Genomic DNA, 14,750 nt, shown 5'->3' with positions numbered 1-14,750 from the left:
CCCCTCTCAGGCCACCTGCCCCCAGTTATTCTGACCACCAAGAGCACCTGTGGGTTCTGACCTGGATCCTGCCAGCTTTCCTGGGGCAGCAAGCCCAGGGAGGCGCCCCAAGCTCCAGGTCCCCCCTTCACGGCTGTGTGTGACACACCCAGGAAGGAGCAGCCTGACCGTGGGGTCTGTCCTCCTGGGGACTTGCTCCTTTGCTGGCACCTGCCACGGCTTCCTGACGCCTCAGCTATGCAATGTTTTGCTCCCCTTCTCCTGAGGTTCCCAAGGCGCCCTACCAGTGCAGCAGGCAGTGGCCAGCAGGGCTGGCCCACCCCGTGGCACTTGTGGGCCGGGGGACGTCGTGCTGTCCACCGCCTCTGTCACACATACCCCCTTCCCCCAGGATTCACTCTGCCCTGTGAGGTGACAGAAGCGCCAATCTTGTTTTGTTTTAATATTTTGAAGTTTATTTATTTTGAGAGAGAAAGAAGTGTGGGCATGTGCGTACAAGTAGGGGAGGAGCAGAGGGGGAAAGAGAGACTCCCAAGCAGGCTCCGCACTGTCAGCACAGAGCTCGACATGGGGCTTGAACCCACGAACCGGGAGATCATGACCAGAGCCAAGATCACGAGTGGGACGCTTAAACGACAGAGCCGCCCAGGCGCCCTTCCAATTCTGTTTTCAAAAAGGAAGCCACCTGGAAGTTGTGCAGGGTGGGTAAGAGAGACACACTGCGGGCGGAGAACGGGGCCAGACACAGAGTAAACGCGAGAGGGTGAGCAGCCGGAACGGACGCTGCTGACCTCCTGTGACAAAGGTTCTTGCTGAAAAGTCACTTGGAAGTGGACACTTACAGGGGCGCCTGGGGGGCTCAGGGTGGTTGAGCGTCCGACTGCGGCTCAGGTCATGATCCCACGGTTTGTAAGTTCCAGCCCCATGTCGGGCTCTTAGCTGGCAGCTCGGAGCCTGGAGCTGCTTCCGTTTCTGTGTCTCCCTCTCTCTCGGCCCCTCCCTCTCTTGTGCTCTCTCTCAAATATAAACGTTGAAGAAAATTAAAAAAAACAAACAAAGAAGTGGACACCTATGGGGCTGCAAACAATTACATGCAATCGCTCTGTATTTTATTGAGATCTCTACATTTTGCAAATGTAAACAAGCATCCAGTAAACACATCCAGATTAAAAAAGTCTATGGACACAGCACATCACTGTCGTCAGGGGGCAGTGTCAGCTTCCAGCAGAAGGCAGGCCTCGCCCAGCACAGAGCCTATCCCAGGCCAGGAGGGTGCGGCCCCGCCCTGACCTGCTTCGGAAATGTGGGGACTGCGGGGAGGGCGGGCAGGGCAAACAGCACACAGGACCCTCAACGTGGGCATCTCTTGCCTCCCAGGGGGTGCTCGGGAAGGAAGCTGGGGCAGGATGGTATGTCCCGGCCAGCCACAGAGAGGAGCTTTACAGACCCCTCAAAGCTCAAGAGACAAAGCACAACGGCTCAACCCCACCCAGTCACACACCTCTATGTGTGCTGTCCACTGTCCAGGATTCACGGGGCTACCCACAGAAACACGGGATCCGCGTGTGGCTGACATGATGCCAGAGACACCTCCCCACCTCCCCGGGGCTGCTTCCCGCACGCCAGAGGGGACAAAACGAAAGTCTCTGTCTCACGACAAAAACTCTGTACACACAAATAAAAAAATAAAAAACTAACGGAAGTCTATCTACAAGGCTAGCTCTTTGCAGAGGCTGCAGGTTCTGGAAAGTGAAGAAATTCGTATGGGTCGTGGGTCACCTCTGGCTGCTCCCCGATGCTGAGGCCAGAAGGACTTCCTGCAATTGTGGGAAAGACAGGTGTTCACACAGTGGATCCACACACACGTCGCGGTTCACACCGGGCCGAAAACGTGTCCTAGTGACGGCGGTTAGTGAAACCACAACTCAGCCATAGAGCCCGCTTGTTACTCAGCCAAACCTCCACCATGGACGAGCACCCCCGAGCCCACAACGTCAAGACGTTATTTCGCGAGCCCGACCTTCTATCTGGGAACTACAACAGCAGCATGGGGAAGTAAGGGAGTAAATTCAAGGAGCCAGGAAGCGTTTGGTTCCCTTCCTGGTGGGACTGAAATCCCGGTGGGGCCCACACACCTGCCCGCTCTGTCTCAGTAAACACAGAAGGCCCCAGGCCGCCTGCTCTCCCCTCAGGGCCCCGGAGGATCGACACACTCGTTGACACTCTGTGTTAGGACTAAAATCGGGAATGGCAGAAAGAAACAAACGTTCCCCGAGTTGAACTCAGCGTCTGAGGCTCGTTCTGCCCCTTCCAAGGTCCCTGGGGTGTAGCCAGCTGGGGCTCCTCATGACACAGGGCCGGCCATGTCTCACGGCCACTCCCCACGATTCCTAACCCCAAGTGACTTCCACTCACACGCTTCAGCCCCGTGCAGCTGCCCGACTAGAGGGCGGTCTCAGCGCCCCAGGGGCAGGGGCACCCTGCAGAGGGAGCAGCCCACAAAGTCCCGGGGCCACCTTACCCAGGTGGTGCTGGTCCCTACTGGAGGGGGAGGTGTTGGACAGGGAGCTGAGGTTGGAGGACAGCCAGGAGCCCCTGTGCTCTGCCTGTGCCTCGTGTAGGTCCTGCAGAGGCGTACAGAGACACAAGCAACCAGGAGAAGAGGGAGGCTGCAGCGCAGATGACTGGCAGGCCTGACGTCCATCCGCCGGTGGGCAACATCCCCACTACGGGGCGAGCCTGCCTGCAGCGACCCCGTAACACACACCACTTCTGGGAGGGTCCTGCTCGCGAGGCACCCCAGAGATGGAGCTGGTGACAGGACCCAAAGAGAGCCTGCGGGACACGAGCTCTGCCCTGACACCCCTGACGCTACCTTGCCCCCTGTGAGAGCCGGCTGATCCTGTCCCGAGCCTCGTCAGCTGCGTGCTCCACCAAGGCCAGCACGTGCTCCTCTGCCGTGCTGTCAGTCAGGCTGCAGGCACTTCCTTCCAGCTCAAACGTGCAGCTGCGAGGCAAGAACACCACACATGTCACCGGGGCACGTGCTGCTCCCACCTCACCACAGTCAGTCCCTACCACTCCCCAAGGTCACCATGGGCTGGGAGCAGAGGCATGAAGTACTCCTTGACCCTGTCCTCATGGCTGTAACTGCAGCAATACGCGAGGCCTCCACGAACAGCAAGGGAGACCCAAACGGCCGCTGGAGGTGTCTCGTGTCTCAGCTGCACACCTGAGTCGATCTAAGAGCAACCTGACGGCAACCTCACTACTCACAATGTCATTCGAGGCACCGTTGGAAAAAGAGGCAAAGCTCCATGGAGCGTGGAGACACCAGAAACAAGGGTGAGCTGGGAGCACAGGTCATGAGGCAAAAGGGGCATCCCGAGCCTTCGGCAGGTGGCCTCAGACCCCACACAGAGAAGAGCTTTATTTGAACAGCCAAGGGTCGCTGGGTGCAGCACCCAACGGATGTGGTCTCTCCTGTGGAAGGTTCCAGAAGCACATGGACAGATTCCATCCAAGGAGCTGTGGGAGCAAATTCTGCCTGCGGATCCCAAGCCTGCAAGAAGCACCCCCTCCCTGGCCCAGGGTGGATGGCTGCAGGAGTTGGGGGGGTCGGGTATGATGAGAATGAAACCCCGCCCAAAGCGTGTCACTTGCCTAACACAGCACAGCTATGTCCCCCGCTCAGGGACAGCCAAGCCAGGCCACCAACAAGTGTCCTGCATAGGAGGGAACTTCTTCAGAGTGAAGGGCCAACAATCACTGCAACACACGTATGGGAACAGCAGTGTCACACCTGGAACAGAGCCTGCGTATGGCTGGCAGGGGCGGTCCAGCCCTTGTGCCCCCAGGTCCGTTAGCGTGACAAGGCCCGGCTGGTCCAGGTTGCCGGCCAGCTGCCTGGAAATACCTGAGACCAGAGCTCACATGCAGCCTCTGGGGACCAGGCTCCTTCCAGCAGGTGGGGTGGGTGGGGGGGGGGGTCCACGAGCTACTCCGCAGACACGGGCGCCAGCACAGGCTCACCCTCACTCACATTCCTGAGGTGCGTTTCCCGATACCTGATAACTTCTCTACTTCCTTTTGGATTCCTTGGCAGTTTCAACTTGTACAGGTGCTGCTTCAGGAACGAGCTCCTCAAAAGCTGTGTCTTCGTTGCCCCGAAGATCTGCCTGCTGAGAAAAATCCATGTCCTGCATAAACGACATGCTGTGCTTCAGAGCTAACAGCCGCTCCTAGAATCAAAAAGGACAGGGCAGCAGGCCTTTACCTCTGCCTCACAGCCGAGGCGCCATGGCGATGGGTTGGATGTGGACAGCAGCAGCCTCGCCTGGCCTAACAGCGGGCTCCCATGGTGCTACCGCGGCAGGTGTAGGTGGGACTCAGCACCACAGGCGCGGCCGACTGGCTGGGAGCACTCGGGGCTGGCAGAGGGGGACGGGCCAGAGGGCACAGTGGCCCTCACCTCACCTACAGGCTGATCAGGTACAAGGCACTGGTCCTAGATGCGTGACACATGCAACCTGGCTCGTGGGACAGATCTGGGAAGCCACTCTGGATGGCCAAGACGTCCTGTCCGGACTCAGTGAGGCAGCCACGTAAAACAAATCACAGTCTGGCTGCAATCCATCAGACACCCACACTTAGATCAACAGATCCAGCACTTTCCACCAACCCTAAAGAAGACATTCCAGCTGGCGCAGGAGCAGAGAGAGAGAGAGAGAGAGCACCTGGAGGGGAGGGTGGCCTGGGATGTGTACCCTAGAGCAGAAGCTCCGCGCCACTGCCAGTGATGGACTGGTGGAAGCATGTCAGTCAGTGGGGGTGGGGCTCTGTGTAGGCATCGAGACAGAGGGGAACTCACGTCTCTGTGGCTCCCTGCTGCCGTGGGTTTCTTACTTTGCTCATCTTAAAGCCTGCGTGAAGGATCTTCTTGGTCTACTTGTAGTACACGGTGTCTGGTCTGTTGTAGGTCATCGCGTTATCACACATCAGTTTGAAATCTGCCTGAAAGGGAAAAAAATAGAATCTGTCAAATTTGAATCACTAAGATGCCAGCGAAAACCGGATTCCTGTCAAGAGGCTAAAACTGAGTGGCAACTAAACCAGGCTCTTCAGCTTCACAAATGGTTTTTAACGACTCTTTGAGGAAAGTTTCAGACCTTTCAGTGAGAAGCCTGCCAAACCTAGAGCTTCCTCTTGAGCACGACACATGCTTGCTTTCTGTTTCTGTTGTTTTATTCTGAGAAAGAGAATGTGTGTGTGAGCAGGAGAGAGACAGAATCCCAAGCAGGTTCCACGCTGTCATCACAGAGCCTGACGTGGGGCCTGAACTCGCGAACCATGAGATCATGACCTAAGCCGAAACCAAGAATTGGACGCTTAACCGACGGAGCCTCCCAGCTGCCCCAACAGGTGCGCGTTCTAAGAACACCGCAGCTCCCTCTCTCCACCTCCAACTCCCCCGCTTTGGGAGAAATCAGATGTAAATAGGAACAAGAAGTGACAGCCAGGTCCTTTTAAGTAAAAGCTGAGGGATGAGCAGAGACCTGAGCACGTTCACGTCCTCTCTCTGGGATTTTGCTACAGAATTCAAAACTTGGTCTATCGGCGATTACTCTAATAGCATCAGCAAAAAGGCTTTCCGTAAGATAGGAAAATCTTGCTGAACAGCTTACATTAAAAGCAAGCTATTGGACATTTCCATATATCATCACCCCAACCAAATTACTGACAGCACACACCTGTCACAGGTGCGCTGGCCATGAGGACGCATAAGGGCAGCTGAAGCCAGCCAGACCCTGACTGAACCCCAGCACTGGCCCCACGGCCAAGGTCCCCAGGGCTGGGCCTGTGGCCCTCAAGTCCCCACCCTCTGCAGGCCTTGATGTAGCAGTCTTGAGGACAAGGCAGAGGGGGGACACTGCTCACATCCAGGACTGTCACTGGGCAGCAGAGCAAACCAGCGCCCGACAAGGAAGGTGGAGGATTGAGGGCCGCTCGCCCCAGTACCCTTGCATGTGGCACAGCCTCTGAGGCTCAGCAAACACGCTCAGTCATGTCACCAGAAAATGACAGTGATAGAGCTAAGCCTTCCAAATTGAATAGAAACTAAGAAAGAAACCCGATGCCTTTTCCTAAATGACATCATTACCAAAGTGTCCAGCACTCATCTTGATCCGCCCCTGGTTTCAAAGCCAACAAACAATTCCTACCTCGCAGTTTTACCAAGAAACAGAGTTCAGAACTACACGCTAGAGAGTCATAGCGGCGGTGGTGGCGAGGTGGCATTGGCGGCGTGAGTAATCTATTAGGAATATTATTATTAAGGGTTAGCATATAAATTTTATTATAATAAAATATTTTAAAATAAAGATATTTCTGTAAAGAAAGAAACGCCAAATAAGCTTCTTATGGAAAAATCACATAACGTTAAGTAGGTAGTTTACAGCCATCTGATATGAATCCTGGGATATTCTCATTTCATACAAACAGAAGTTTTTAATTGTATGCAGAATATATGCACTAAGACCATTTTGTTAAGTATTTTCACTGAATAGTCTACATAAGTCATCAACTACATATCCCCTTAATTATAACAGGAAAAAAATTTACTTACAATAACTTTACAGTAAACATTGAATATAATATTAAGTATAAACATAATGCATAAATATATGTTTTATTTCATAAAAACCGAAAATGAAAGTGAGGGATTCATGTCTGTTATATTCCTCAGTTTTCCCAATTTACAAATGCTTAAACAATCCTATCATACTGAGGATGATACTGAGGACCCACTAGATCAAATATTGATTCCCATTATAAATAGAAATCATTTCAAAATACAATTATGATCACAAAATGAAAATTTTAGAACTTTATCCTACATAGATTTCTCCAAAGAATGGTTGGATTGACATCAGCTTCATTAGAAGACAACTTATGTTTAAAGCCATCGTATCTTTCTATACTATTCTTCTTTTGCATCCTTAATTACTTGTATGATATATTCCTTTTGCTACATAACTAGCCGTCCCAAAGGACTTATTCTAATGGTACTCACCTGCATCCTTGAACATATATACCATCTTACACTGACTGTAAATAGCCAAACCACCTACTTTGTCAGTTCAGAGACAACAAATCAATGCATGATAAATAACACCATTCCACTTTGGACTAAAAAACAGGAGGTTAAAGTGTTTCCCATTATTGCTACCAAGAAAAAAAGAAAATTTTCTGCCTTTGAAAATAGGCGTTGACTTCTCTTGACAGAATGTAAGTTTATCTACAGAAAAGATCCACGAATTCTTAACACATTTTTTTCATAATAATATAGTCTGTCCTTTAAAAAATAAACGTAAGAAAAAAACTGTATATATTCTCTATAACAAGTAGGTAAACCATTTCACATACCAACAAAGAGTTAAGTAGTGTATATTTCTATATGCTACTGTATAGATATAGGTATATTCCTATATTGAGGTTCTTATAAGGCAGACAGATACACATATGAATACATATATCACAAGGTATTGTGCATTTACAATAGCATAGGAACAAACATAAAAAAAATAGCCATTAATTATGGTATGTCCCCATGGTGGTAGTAGATGGTGGGCAAGGGTGCTGAGAAAAAAAGTATAAATGAAGAGAAAAAAGTTATGGATGAAATGGCATTTAAACTTGGTCTTGATAAGTGCGTAGAATCACAGTAGAAAGATGGATTATAAAAGCAGTCCATGCGGACTAAATATTATGGGTAAGTTCTGAGTATTCTCATGTATATAATTTAATTAGAGACCAGAAATTGAAGCACATAAAACTGTCAGGATAGGTACTCAAATATGGGTCTAGCTATAGACAACTGAGTGCCAGAATAAAGCGTTCACAATTGATTTGGTAACCAAGAGAGAGAAATTGAAGGATTCTGAGGAGAAAACCTGACTTGCAAGCGAGGATGGGAAGTCTACTGGAATTTGTAGGAATGATGTTGGAAAACAATTTTGACAGTGTAGGTAAGAAAATGTAACCTTGAACTGAGGGAACTAGTTATAAAAGACACCCGATAGCTATCAGTATAACTCTAGTACTTTTCTATAGCAAATTTCCCCAGAAACGGATTAAAACACCAACATGCTAAGGAAAATCATATGTTGTAGGGAAGGCCAGCAAAAGAAACTATGTGCATATGTATGGATAATTTTTTGTTTTGGATGCTACTTTTTTTAACAGTATGGTAATTAATAACTGCCGTGCACCATAAAAAGATAAGAAGACAAAGTAGTCTGGGCTTAACTTACAAATCAACAGACATGCAAAAAATCATCAAGGACAGACATCTGTGTGTTATACCTCCCTCAGTAGTATGTCAAAAAGACAACCTACTCTCTCAAGAATGATGCCTGCAAAAAGCAGAGAGGAAAAAGTTCTCCTCAAGAACGCTTTTTGTTTTTCCTACAGCAACATTAATTACATTGTCGGCTAGAGCTGAAAGCATGAGATAAGCAGAAGCAATCTGATTCTCATCTTGTTTAAACTTGTCAGTTCTAAAATGAAGTCAAGAGTTAGGGAAAATGGAGAAGGTCTCCTTCCTCATTTAAAGATAAATGGGAAGTCCAACTCCTGAATTTTTTTAAAAGGACGGTTACTCTCTAGAAGACAGTTGTCTCTTTGAAAGTATTTCTAATTCAGCCTCTCACATGACAGCCTCCCAGAGTCTGAGAGTGATATGTTTCATCAGGAGACACTCCCGTCTTCAGTGCAGCTCTGGATCACCTGTTCTGCCTTTGACCCTCTGCTAAAAGAAAACGGATCTCTACAGGGCTTAGAAGCTGCCAAGACTTAACAAATTTTTCAGCTGAACTTTTGCTTCAACTCAGTGTTCTTACTTCCTAGTTCTGCTGTTTCATGTGGCATGCTAGGCAACCCTAAAGAGAAGCTACTTTCAATAAGCACTTATTTGTTAGAATTCTGACTCCCAATATGATCCTGGAGATTAGATACATGTTCCTCCAGAGAAGAGAAAGGAGGAGAGGGAAAACTGAGGAAAGAACAAGAATAGATGAAGTATGAATACGTAGATCACCTAGTGAAGGGAGGGTTAGAGAGTATGACACAGAGATGTGAAACAAAGCGTCTGAGGGGATGCGATGCCTGCGATTTGTCCCAAGTATCAAAACACTATGAATGTACCATATTTTGAGGGAATTTCAATACAGATCTTATCCAGTCAACATTTTTTTTCCTTCTGAGTTGTGAATCCCTTTCCTCTTCTAGTTGTGTATCCCTAAATTTTTCCTCAAATAAAGCCTTTTATTTTTTTCAAGTGTTAAACGAGTGGAATGAAAAGAAAGAGACCATTTTATTTCTCATTACTTGGACACATTTTTTTTATCCCTTAGAAAGTAAATCCATTCAAATAATTACTTATTAAAATTATCTGGGACAATGCTTTAAAAAGCCCAATGCATGAATGGTTTTATTGTTGAGATTAATATATTTCACCAAATTCTACCCACTATTACATATCCAGACTGCTCTGATTGTTCACATGAATTTTTTAATGAGATATATTTTTAAAGTGTATTCTTTGAAGAATTTTTTTTTTTTTTAAATAGAAGCTTAGGCACATGAGTGAGGTCTGACTTTATGGGGGAAAAAATATCACTTGAATCAAGACATGAGGTCTAGTCTATGCACCGATGCAGTGCCCACAATTCTGATGTGACATTCCAATGAAATCCTGAAAGTTAATACTTCCTAAATTCAGGTTTAGGGTACATGGGCTGGGAGAAAACAATTTCCCCATTATCTTCTTCATAATCTGAATCTTAAAGGTCACTTAATGATGGCAAATTGATGGGAGAAAAACTAAAAGCAACAAAAACAAAACCAACAAATAAGTTTTATTGTCAATTGAAAAAATAAATAACCAGCGCTGACAAGTAACAAAGAATCCTGATTTTAAAAAAGAAACTGCATTTGCCATTTTTTTCTAATCTCTTTAAAGGTTTTCAATAGTTCTAAATTAAATCCCTTTCCCCCTTATCTCTTTTTCCATCAGAAAATCTGAAGAGTATTTGGATTCAGACATCCACTGCACCAAAGATCTTTCATTACACAGCACAAACAAGCAATTTATTGAACAAGAACCCAATTACTTAACCTAGCTTCAGGTTTCATTCTATCTACCCTGCCGCATCTACCTTGACGGAAGCCTACTCATCTCTTCTCATGGACGTTGCTACATATCAGTTCTGATACAGAGAGATGATTCCTAACCTTCTTGTAGAGAACCACTGATTCAAGAAGCTCAGATGCCCATCTCAGCTTCCTTGGACCCATGAATAACAATGGGAAAGAGTGCAGACAGATATGGACCCTTTCCTCCTCTGTACAAGGAACCAGCATTCAAAGAGTTGAAAAAAAGGAGTATCTGCTCAGAGAAAATGACTAACATTTACCAAAGTCCTGTCCTGGCAGTGTCTGAGGTTCTCTCCAGGGTGTTTCTGTTCTTTACATTACTATCATGCTCCCCCCATTTTGCTAGTAGAGAAGAAAGTAAATTCCGTAAAGTTCTTGTACCTTTATTGCTGCCATTCTTGTTTTCAAACTTACTGATAAACGATGTTAATGACTTGACTTTTACATCACAAATTCTCAATAGTAAATGCACATTAGAAGAACCTAGAAACCTACAGCCTGAGTCCCATCCCTACAGATTTTGATTTAATTCATCAGGACTGGAACCTGCGCATTGTTATTGTTTTTAAATTTCTCCAGATGATTATAATTTACAGCTAATGTTGAGAAGCATTATTTGATGTGAATAGCAACCAAAATTTCGTTATTATATTAGAATTATGAACAGCTGTTAGGAACCATTTTAGTTTAGCTTCATTTCCAAAGCGGTAATATTTTAAAGAAAAGCCTCTGGGGGCACCTGGGTGGCCCATTGGTTGAGCATCCGAATTCCTCTCAAGTCCTGTCCTCCTGGTTCATGAATTTGAGCCCCAAGCTGGGCTCTTTGTTGAGAGCTCGGAACCTAGAGTCTGCTTCATATTCTGTGTGTGTGTCTCTCTCTGCCCCTCCCCTGCTGACACTCTGTCAATCTCTCTCTCTCAAAAATAAATAAACATTAAACAATTTTAAAAAAGGAAAGCCTCTAAAAGTTTACACTCGCGAAGACATCGTTACCTCACAGGAAAGTCTATTTCTTTGGTTTCCTTTTTAACATTAAATCTTTAGAGAACGTTCCCGATATATTTCAAAGTATCCATGTACACGACTGCTCATGACAACACTGTTTTTCTTGATAAGTTCAATAATACCGACAATAAAGAAGTGGAGTTACACACACAAACACAGAGAAAGAGAAAGAGAGGGAGGAGAGAGAAGGAGAAAGGAAGACACCAACTAACTCACATAAATGGGAATAGGGAGAATGCCTTCAGTGTAAAATACTTTACGGATGTACTTATAGGCATATATGTGCATGCATAATACCTTTTTGAAGAACACTGTAAAGGGTGGTTTCTAGAAATAGAAGGTTAGGCTTTTATTTCTAGTATATACCTTTTTAATTCTTTCTATATTCTAATCATTTGTATGAACTGGTTTCATATATTTCAACTAGGAGAGACTATTTGGATAATGGGATAACAAATCATTTGTTTCTTTTTTAGAAGTTTTCAGTATTCTCCCAATACTGATGTGCAATTAGCTACCCACACTCTTCCTTGTGCTACCGTTTGGAGGTGATGAAGTTACCAGTCTTCTACATGATGGCCCATTGGCTATTTTAAAGAAAACAACAATGTTTTCCTTTGGTGGAAACTCATTTCAGATTCTTCATATCCTTTTGAAGACTGTACTGTGTGTTTAGTATTAATGTGCTGGTATTAAAGGATATGAAAATAATGTCACCAATTTGTGCCATGAAGAAGCTTACATTCGATCAAGGAGATAAAAATAAAAACATAAATAAAAAGTAGTAATTTCATTGCAAGTTCATTTGTAAACAGAGGAAACAAATGCCCACAGGGGAGTCTACTCTCTCAAGATGGTGAGCAACCAATACAGGGAGTGTAAAATTGGCAAATGGGCATGGAACGTGTTTCTCAAAATTTACTTTTCAAGTTAACAGAATTTTGATGTGTTATTTTAGTTCAATTTTACAACAGTACCAGATATCATTATTCCCAATTTATAACTGCATAAGTAGCAGCTCACGATATAATGGCTTTAAGATCTTTTCTTCTCTGACCATGTTCTGATTCATCAATGTTGCTCTACAATAGCCAAGAATTAAATATACTTTCTAAATATGGTCTGATCAGTGCACAGGCAAGTGACACTACTGAGTCCACTGATTTTAGCACTCATATCCCTGATAATTTGTTCCAGAGTGAAGAGAGTGGAAGGAAAAATAGAGTTGATAGAAGCAGTTGGGTATATGGAGAAAGAAACGGCAAAGCCTGCCTGGAAGACTCAACGATGGCTTCAGAGAGCAGGCAGTGTTGGCTTGAACTGAGACTTGAAAAGCAAGGTTGAGTATTCCGGGGATAAATAGTGGGGTCTTCATTCCAAGCACAGGGAGTAATACAACCAGAATACTACCTGTTTAGACACTGTGGATGCTTTCCACATTGTGTACAGTCACAAGAACAGGAACAAAGGGGCAAATGGGAGTGAGGTTTGAAAGGGAGATAGAGGACTGACCATTATTATCTTGGGAATTTGGATATGATTGTACAGGCAATTAATATAACAACATAATAACTCATTTTATGTCCTGGAGAAAGACCTGTGTATTTTCCAGACATTAAAAAGGAATGAAAACATGTATAATAGAGATGTGCTCAGCTAAAATAAAACATCACCTAAATATCAGTAGTTTTCAAGTTGAAATGACAATTTCATACTTTTGTAATTTTTACTCCCCATCGGGAACACAGTTACACACTTTTGTGAGAAACAATGGTCTTTTTCATTAAGCTATGCATGATATAGAAGAGTCAACAGGTGCCTAACATGACTGCTTGTGGTTAGGATCACTTTCAAATTTATTTTGGCATAGTATTTCCATCAGAAAATTCTAAGTCAATAATTTTTTAAAAAAAATTTGTACTTCTATTACAGGCCATTTATTGCAGGCTGTTTACTATGATTTTTTGCTTACGATTTCTTGTCAAATGAAAAGCCCTAACTTAGCTTCTCCCGAACAATTTCAAGCTTTAGCTTCTATAGTACAGGTGTCTACTGCATATCCTAGAATTGGTATCCCTACTGGGAACAACAGGAGACCATGGCGAGGAAAGAAAACACACAGCAATATGTATGAAAAGAGTTTTTTTTTTGTCTCTTGGTTTTAATGTTCTTTAAGATAGCATGCTGGTTTCCTCTGATGCAAGAAGATTCCTCAAAAGACACTAAATTTAGAGTCTTTAAACAATATTCTGCTCTATGAAATTCTTATCAAACATTCATTGTTGAGATTTTTTAAATATGGGTTAATAAGTAGTTTCAGACAAGAGCAGAACAAAACTACTTATTTTATATTTGGAATATAAGACAAAATTGTATTTGTGTGATACAATGTTAGGGACTAGATTGGTTATTTTTACTTGATAGAAGTATGATTTATAGTGTCTTTGGGTAGATTGTGATTGTTTCATGTTTTATTGTCAAGTTTCCTTGGCTAATAAAGCCACAGATAATGAAGCTGGCACAAGAGATCATTGTCTAGAGTTTTCAAGGTCAATATGTCAATTAAGATCCATGAGCTACTCATTAGGACCGGAAAAAAATGAACATGCTGAGCAAGAGGAGATTACAAGTCTGGGATATCAAACATCTGTATTGACTTATGACAGCGTCAAGTTCTCCCTTTTGTGAAGTGACTTAGAGGGGCAAATTACTTTTTCACTAATTTGACAAAGATGACACTTTTTAAAGCTTCCTAATATAGGTTCAAGGATGCTTCATCACATACATCCATAAACCATGATACATATATTGCATCAAATTCTCCAAGTACATATTGTCCATGTCATCTGGCAGAAGCATTAATTTATTTCCTTCATTCATTTGACAAAGACTTATAATTTCCTGAGTATGTACTGTGAATAAAGTTCTGGGTTAGCCAGAGGAGAGGGGGAAAAATGAGGTAACCACCATTTCTGTCTCAAATACCCTACAGAGATAGATACTAAGCAATTAAATACATGATCAGTTAATTATAGCTGGTATAAGTGTCACAAAGGGAAAGTGCATGATGTGAGAACATACAATTATTATCATATAGGACCTGCAATGAGAGAATCATGTGGTATGAACATATCCACAGAATATAGATATTAATTTACTAACTAAATATAATTGAATATGGATTTGTTGAGAACCCACTATATTCCATTCATTCTGTGGGGGTTAAGGATGTAAGAAAATCATACAATGTAATTGGGGAAAGAGACATATGTACAGAAAAATGCTAAAAGCTACAGAAGCACAGATAAAGGGTGGTCCCTGAGATTTAAAAAAGAAGAAGAAAAATACTTGAAAGAGAGAACTGGTTCATTCATTTAATAAAATATTTATTAAACATTTATCATTTTTCCAACTTGGTGCTTGGTGTTAGGGACTTATGTCAATAAAATATAACCCCTGTCTGTAAATGACTCACTTTCTACAGCAGTGGTCGAAACCAGGATGGTTTTCTCCTCAGGGGACATATGACA

The 14,750-nt window shown here is 44.2% G+C and overlaps 1 long non-coding RNA gene across 2 annotated transcripts; it reads right to left on the bottom strand.

The window, feature by feature from the left end:
• Positions 1–1,087: 1,087 nt before the first annotated feature.
• LOC122478559 lies at positions 1,088–4,178 on the bottom strand. 2 transcript variants are annotated; one of them, XR_006296095.1, is made up of 3 exons: positions 4,043–4,178; positions 2,876–3,007; positions 1,088–1,817 (listed from the first exon to the last, which is right to left on the bottom strand). It is a non-coding gene; the product is annotated as an uncharacterized LOC122478559 (long non-coding RNA). The 2 variants fall into 2 exon arrangements; XR_006296094.1 differs by lacking the exon at positions 4,043–4,178 and having other exon boundaries at positions 2,876–3,925.
• Between the last annotated feature and the right edge of the window lie 10,572 nt (positions 4,179–14,750).

This window comes from Prionailurus bengalensis, unplaced genomic scaffold (genome assembly GCF_016509475.1).
Source record: "Prionailurus bengalensis isolate Pbe53 unplaced genomic scaffold, Fcat_Pben_1.1_paternal_pri Un_scaffold_93, whole genome shotgun sequence".
Lineage (NCBI taxonomy): Eukaryota > Metazoa > Chordata > Mammalia > Carnivora > Felidae > Prionailurus > Prionailurus bengalensis.
The sequence above is the reverse complement of the archived record's forward strand: the minus strand, read 5'-3'. Positions and strand labels throughout refer to the sequence as shown.